The sequence below is a fragment of the Cucurbita maxima genome, unplaced genomic scaffold (assembly GCF_002738345.1).
Source record: "Cucurbita maxima cultivar Rimu unplaced genomic scaffold, Cmax_1.0 Cma_Scf00843, whole genome shotgun sequence".
NCBI classification, from domain to species: Eukaryota; Viridiplantae; Streptophyta; class Magnoliopsida; order Cucurbitales; family Cucurbitaceae; genus Cucurbita; species Cucurbita maxima.
In genome coordinates, this window is record NW_019272859.1 from 1 (window position 1) to 7245 (window position 7245).

The 7245-nt window shown below is 38.0% G+C and overlaps 6 non-coding genes across 6 annotated transcripts; all 6 read right to left on the bottom strand.

Moving 5' to 3' along the window:
• Window positions 1-2023: 2023 nt before the first annotated feature.
• TRNAD-GUC lies at window positions 2024-2095 on the bottom strand. Its single transcript has one exon. It is a non-coding gene; the product is annotated as a tRNA-Asp (tRNA).
• Window positions 2096-2869: 774 nt separating this feature from the next.
• On the bottom strand, window positions 2870-2941 carry TRNAD-GUC. Its single transcript has one exon. It is a non-coding gene; the product is annotated as a tRNA-Asp (tRNA).
• Window positions 2942-3715: 774 nt separating this feature from the next.
• TRNAD-GUC lies at window positions 3716-3787 on the bottom strand. Its single transcript has one exon. It is a non-coding gene; the product is annotated as a tRNA-Asp (tRNA).
• A 775-nt stretch (window positions 3788-4562) lies between these two features.
• On the bottom strand, window positions 4563-4634 carry TRNAD-GUC. The gene has a single exon. It is a non-coding gene; the product is annotated as a tRNA-Asp (tRNA).
• Window positions 4635-5408: 774 nt separating this feature from the next.
• Window positions 5409-5480, bottom strand: TRNAD-GUC. Its single transcript has one exon. It is a non-coding gene; the product is annotated as a tRNA-Asp (tRNA).
• Window positions 5481-6255: 775 nt separating this feature from the next.
• TRNAD-GUC lies at window positions 6256-6327 on the bottom strand. Its single transcript has one exon. It is a non-coding gene; the product is annotated as a tRNA-Asp (tRNA).
• Between the last annotated feature and the right edge of the window lie 918 nt (window positions 6328-7245).

A 7245-nucleotide genomic window follows, 5' to 3' on the forward strand; every position in this document is an offset into this window, starting at 1 on the left:
AGTCTTTGTCTAAAGAAATGCCTTGAGAAAGGGCAGATGTATAGAACCTTTCAACGAGATAGTGCTTTTTCAACTCTCTCAAAATGGAATCTATTCCAAACATATATGCCATGGTTCTTTACTTCGAAAGGGTACAAATATCTAAATTTTCCTTTTTTAGATACTTTTTCAGACCTATTGCCGATACTAAGTATAAGTAACAGCAAAAAATTTGTATCCATTTTTCGTGATATTATGCAAGGATCAGCTATATCATGGCGAATTCTTCAGAAAAAATTGTGTCTTCCAAAAATCAATCCCAAAGCATGACAGGTTCACCGCTGTCCAATTTCGAGTTCCGTTAAAATTACGGAAAGAAAACAACTAAAATCGCCATTGCCGGGGATTGAACCCGGGTCACCTACGTGACAGGCAGGAATACTCACCACTATACTACAAGGACTCATAAAAAATAAATTATTTCTTAACTCTCTAGATTTTACCAATCGTCTTTAGAAAAAGCGATCCATTGTCAACGCTCTAGATTTTATCAATCGAAGATTCGGAACAAGTAATCCAAATTCAAATCCGGTGAAAATTGTCAAAAGAAAATTAAACTTATTATTGTCGTGGTTCAAACTCATGTCTATCGAGTCACAAGCGGGAATACTCACTACTGTATGACATCGACCTCTGAAAAATATATTATTTGTAAACACACGGGAGAAAACGGAATCCATTCTCGAATTTCAAATTCAAAAGAAAATTAAAAACAGTCTGCTGCGGCGGATCAAACTCGCAAGAATACTCACCACTCTACAACGACGACTTTGAACAATATAATATTTGTTAACACATCGGATTTTATCAATAGCCATTACAAAAAGTAATCCAATTTTGAATGCGACTGAAATTGTCAAAACAAGATTAAACTTGTTGTTGTTCGGGATCAAACTCATGTCACTCGAGTGCAAGTAGGAATGCTCGCTCTTGTATTACAACGACCTTTGGAACATAATAAATCGAGTGACAAGCGGAAATACTCATATTATATGTTAACACACAAGTTTTCATAAACAATTGTTTAGCCGACTTTCTTTTCAAACTACCGTTGTTGGGGATCGAACCCAAACTACCGGCATGACAGGTTCACCGCTGTCCAATTTCGAGTTCCGTTAAAATTACGGAAAGAAAACAACTAAAATCACCGTTGCCGGGGATCGAACCCGGGTCACCTGGGTGACAGGCAGGAATACTCACCACTATACGACTGAAAAAAACAAATTATTTCTTAACGCTCCAGATTTTACCAATCATCTTTAGAAAAAGCGATCCATTGTCAACGCTCTAGATTTTATCAATCGAAGATTCGGAACAAGTAATTCAAATTCAAATCCGGTGAAAATTGTCAAAAGAAAATTAAACTTATTATTGTCGGGGTTCAAACTCATGTCTATCGAGTGACAAGCGGGAATACTCACTACTGTATTACATCGACCTCTGAAAAATATATTATTTGTAAACACACGGGAGAAAAAGGAATCCAATCCCGAATTTCAAATTCAAAAGAAAATTAAAAACAGTCTGCTGCGGCGGATCAAACTCGCAGGAATACTCACCACTCTACAACGACGACTTTGAACAATATAATATTTGTTAACACATCAGATTTTATCAATCGCCGTTACAAAAAGTAATCCAATTTTGAATGCGACTAAAATTGTCAAAACAAGATTAAACTTGTTGTTGTTCGGGATCAAACTCATGTCACTCGAGTGCAAGCGGGAATGCTCGCCCTTGTATTACAACGACCTTTGGAACATAATAACTCGAGTGACAAGCGGAAATACTCACCACTGTACCACTACAACGACCTCTGAAAACATATTATATGTTAACACACAAGATTTCATAAACAATTGTTTAGCCGACTTTCTTTTCAAACTACCGTTGTTGGGGTTCGATCCCAAACTACCGGCATGACAGGTTCACCGCTGTCCAATTTCGAGTTCCGTTAAAATTACGGAAAGAAAACAACTAAAATCGCCGTTGCCGGGGATCGAACCCGGGTCACCTGCGTGACAGGCAGGAATACTCACCACTATACTACAACGACTCATAAAAAATAAATTATTTCTTAACGCTCCAGATTTTACCAATCGTCTTTAGAAAAAGCGACCCATTGTCAACGCTCTAGATTTTATCAATCGAAGATTCGGAACAAGTAATCCAAATTCAAATCCGGTGAAAATTGTCAAAAGAAAATTAAACTTATTATTGTCGGGGTTCAAACTCATGTCTATCGAGTGACAAGCGGGAATACTCACTACTGTATTACATCGACCTCTGAAAAATATATTATTTGTAAACACACGGGAGAAAAAGGAATCCAATCCCGAATTTCAAATTCAAAAGAAAATTAAAAACAGTCTGCTGCGGCGGATCAAACTCGCAGGAATACTCACCACTCTACAACGACGACTTTGAACAATATAATATTTGTTAACACATCAGATTTTATCAATCGCCGTTACAAAAAGTAATCCAATTTTGAATGCGACTAAAATTGTCAAAACAAGATTAAACTTGTTGTTGTTCGGGATCAAACTCATGTCACTCGAGTGCAAGCAGGAATGCTCGCCCTTGTATTACAACGACCTTTGGAACATAATAACTCGAGTGACAAGCGGAAATACTCACCACTGTACCACTACAACGACCTCTGAAAACATATTATATGTTAACACACAAGATTTCATAAACAATTGTTTAGCCAACTTTCTTTTCAAACTACCGTTGTTGGGGTTCGATCCCAAACTACCGGCATGACAGGTTCACCGCTGTCCAATTTCGAGTTCCGTTAAAATTACGGAAAGAAAACAACTAAAATCGCCGTTGCCGGGGATCGAACCCGGGTCACCTGCGTGACAGGCAGGAATACTCACCACTATACTACAACGACTCATAAAAAATAAATTATTTCTTAACGCTCCAGATTTTACCAATCGTCTTTAGAAAAAGCGACCCATTGTCAACGCTCTAGATTTTATCAATCGAAGATTCGGAACAAGTAATCCAAATTCAAATCCGGTGAAAATTGTCAAAAGAAAATTAAACTTATTATTGTCGGGGTTCAAACTCATGTCTATCGAGTGACAAGCGGGAATACTCACTACTGTATTACATCGACCTCTGAAAAATATATTATTTGTAAACACACGGGAGAAAAAGGAATCCAATCCCGAATTTCAAATTCAAAAGAAAATTAAAAACAGTCTGCTGCGGCGGATCAAACTCGCAGGAATACTCACCACTCTACAACGACGACTTTGAACAATATAATATTTGTTAACACATCAGATTTTATCAATCGCCGTTACAAAAAGTAATCCAATTTTGAATGCGACTAAAATTGTCAAAACAAGATTAAACTTGTTGTTGTTCGGGATCAAACTCATGTCACTCGAGTGCAAGCAGGAATGCTCGCCCTTGTATTACAACGACCTTTGGAACATAATAACTCGAGTGACAAGCGGAAATACTCACCACTGTACCACTACAACGACCTCTGAAAACATATTATATGTTAACACACAAGATTTCATAAACAATTGTTTAGCCAACTTTCTTTTCAAACTACCGTTGTTGGGGTTCGATCCCAAACTACCGGCATGACAGGTTCACCGCTGTCCAATTTCGAGTTCCGTTAAAATTACGGAAAGAAAACAACTAAAATCGCCGTTGCCGGGGATCGAACCCGGGTCACCTGCGTGACAGGCAGGAATACTCACCACTATACTACAACGACTCATAAAAAATAAATTATTTCTTAACGCTCCAGATTTTACCAATCGTCTTTAGAAAAAGCGACCCATTGTCAACGCTCTAGATTTTATCAATCGAAGATTCGGAACAAGTAATCCAAATTCAAATCCGGTGAAAATTGTCAAAAGAAAATTAAACTTATTATTGTCGGGGTTCAAACTCATGTCTATCGAGTGACAAGCGGGAATACTCACTACTGTATTACATCGACCTCTGAAAAATATATTATTTGTAAACACACGGGAGAAAAAGGAATCCAATCCCGAATTTCAAATTCAAAAGAAAATTAAAAACAGTCTGCTGCGGCGGATCAAACTCGCAGGAATACTCACCACTCTACAACGACGACTTTGAACAATATAATATTTGTTAACACATCAGATTTTATCAATCGCCGTTACAAAAAGTAATCCAATTTTGAATGCGACTAAAATTGTCAAAACAAGATTAAACTTGTTGTTGTTCGGGATCAAACTCATGTCACTCGAGTGCAAGCAGGAATGCTCGCCCTTGTATTACAACGACCTTTGGAACATAATAACTCGAGTGACAAGCGGAAATACTCACCACTGTACCACTACAACGACCTCTGAAAACATATTATATGTTAACACACAAGATTTCATAAACAATTGTTTAGCCAACTTTCTTTTCAAACTACCGTTGTTGGGGTTCGATCCCAAACTACCGGCATGACAGGTTCACCGCTGTCCAATTTCGAGTTCCGTTAAAATTACGGAAAGAAAACAACTAAAAATCGCCGTTGCCGGGGATCGAACCCGGGTCACCTGCGTGACAGGCAGGAATACTCACCACTATACTACAACGACTCATAAAAATTAAATTATTTCTTAACGCTCCAGATTTTACCAATCGTCTTTAGAAAAAGCGACCCATTGTCAACGCTCTAGATTTTATCAATCGAAGATTCGGAACAAGTAATCCAAATTCAAATCCGGTGAAAATTGTCAAAAGAAAATTAAACTTATTATTGTCGGGGTTCAAACTCATGTCTATCGAGTGACAAGCGGGAATACTCACTACTGTATTACATCGACCTCTGAAAAATATATTATTTGTAAACACACGGGAGAAAAAGGAATCCAATCCCGAATTTCAAATTCAAAAGAAAATTAAAAACAGTCTGCTGCGGCGGATCAAACTCGCAGGAATACTCACCACTCTACAACGACGACTTTGAACAATATAATATTTGTTAACACATCAGATTTTATCAATCGCCGTTACAAAAAGTAATCCAATTTTGAATGCGACTAAAATTGTCAAAACAAGATTAAACTTGTTGTTGTTCGGGATCAAACTCATGTCACTCGAGTGCAAGCAGGAATGCTCGCCCTTGTATTACAACGACCTTTGGAACATAATAACTCGAGTGACAAGCGGAAATACTCACCACTGTACCACTACAACGACCTCTGAAAACATATTATATGTTAACACACAAGATTTCATAAACAATTGTTCAGCCAACTTTCTTTTCAAACTACCGTTGTTGGGGTTCGATCCCAAACTACCGACATGATAGGTTCACCGGGGTCCAATTTCGAGTTCCGTTAAAATTACGGAAAGAAAACAACTAAAATCGCCGTGGCCGGGGATCGAACCCGGGTCACCTGCGTGACAGGCAGGAATACTCACCACTATACTACAACGACTCATAAAAATTAAATTATGTCTTAACGCTCCAAATTTTACCAATCGTCTTTAGAAAAAGCGACCCATTGTCAACGCTCTAGATTTTATCAATCGAAGATTCGGAACAAGTAATCCAAATTCAAATCCGGTGAAAATTGTCAAAAGAAAATTAAACTTATTATTGTCGGGGTTCAAACTCATGTCTATCGAGTGACAAGCGGGAATACTCACTACTGTATTACATCGACATCTGAAAAATATATTATTTGTAAACACACGGGAGAAAAAGGAATCCAATCCCGAATTTCAAATTCAAAAGAAAATTAAAAACAGTCTGCTGCGGCGGATCAAACACGCAGGAATACTCACTACTCTACAACGACGACTTTGAACAATATAATATTTGTTAGCACATCAGATTTTATCAATCGTCGTTACAAAAAGTAATCCAATTTTGAATGCGACTAAAATTGTCAAAACAAGATTAAACTTGTTGTTGTTCGGGATCAAACTCATGTCACTCGAGAGCAAGCGGGAATGCTCGCCCTTGTATTACAACGACCTTTGGAACATAATAACTCGAGTGACAAGCGGAAATACTCACCACTGTACCACTACAACGACCTCTGAAAACATATTATATGTTAACACACAAGATTTCATAAACAAATTGTTCAGCCAACTTTCTTTTCAAACTACCGTTGTTGGGGTTCGATCCCAAACTACCGACATGATAGGTTCACCGGGGTCCAATTTCGAGTTCCGTTAAAATTACGGAAAGAAAACAACTAAAATCGCCGTTGCCGGGGATCGAACCCGGGTCACCTGCGTGACAGGCAGGAATACTCACCACTATACTACAACGACTCATAAAAATTAAATTATGTCTTAACGCTCCAAATTTTACCAATCGTCTTTAGAAAAAGCGACCCATTGTCAACGCTCTAGATTTTATCAATCGAAGATTCGGAACAAGTAATCCAAATTCAAATCCGGTGAAAATTGTCAAAAGAAAATTAAACTTATTATTGTCGGGGTTCAAACTCATGTCTATCGAGTGACAAGCGGGAATACTCACTACTGTATTACATCGACATCTGAAAAATATATTATTTGTAAACACACGGGAGAAAAAGGAATCCAATCCCGAATTTCAAATTCAAAAGAAAATTAAAAACAGTCTGCTGCAGCGGATCAAACACGCAGGAATACTCACTACTCTACAACGACGACTTTGAACAATATAATATTTGTTAGCACATCAGATTTTATCAATCGTCGTTACAAAAAGTAATCCAATTTTGAATGCGACTAAAATTGTCAAAACAAGATTAAACTTGTTGTTGTTCGGGATCAAACTCATGTCACTCGAGTGCAAGCGGGAATGCTCGCCCTTGTATTACAACGACCTTTGGAACATAATAACTCGAGTGACAAGCGGAAATACTCACCACTGTACCACTACAACGACCTCTGAAAACATATTATATGTTAACACACAAGATTTCATAAACAATTGTTCAGCCAACTTTCTTTTCAAACTACCGTTGTTGGGGTTCGATCCCAAACTACCGACATTATAGGTTCACCGCTGTCCAATTTCGAGTTCCGTTAAAATTACGGAAAGAAAACAACTAAAATCGCCGTTGCCGGGGATCGAACCCGGGTCGTCACCTGCGTGACAGGCAGGAATACTCACCACTATACTACAACGACTCATAAAAAATAAATTATGTCTTAACGCTCCAAATTTTACCAATCGTCTTTAGAAAAAGCGACCCATTG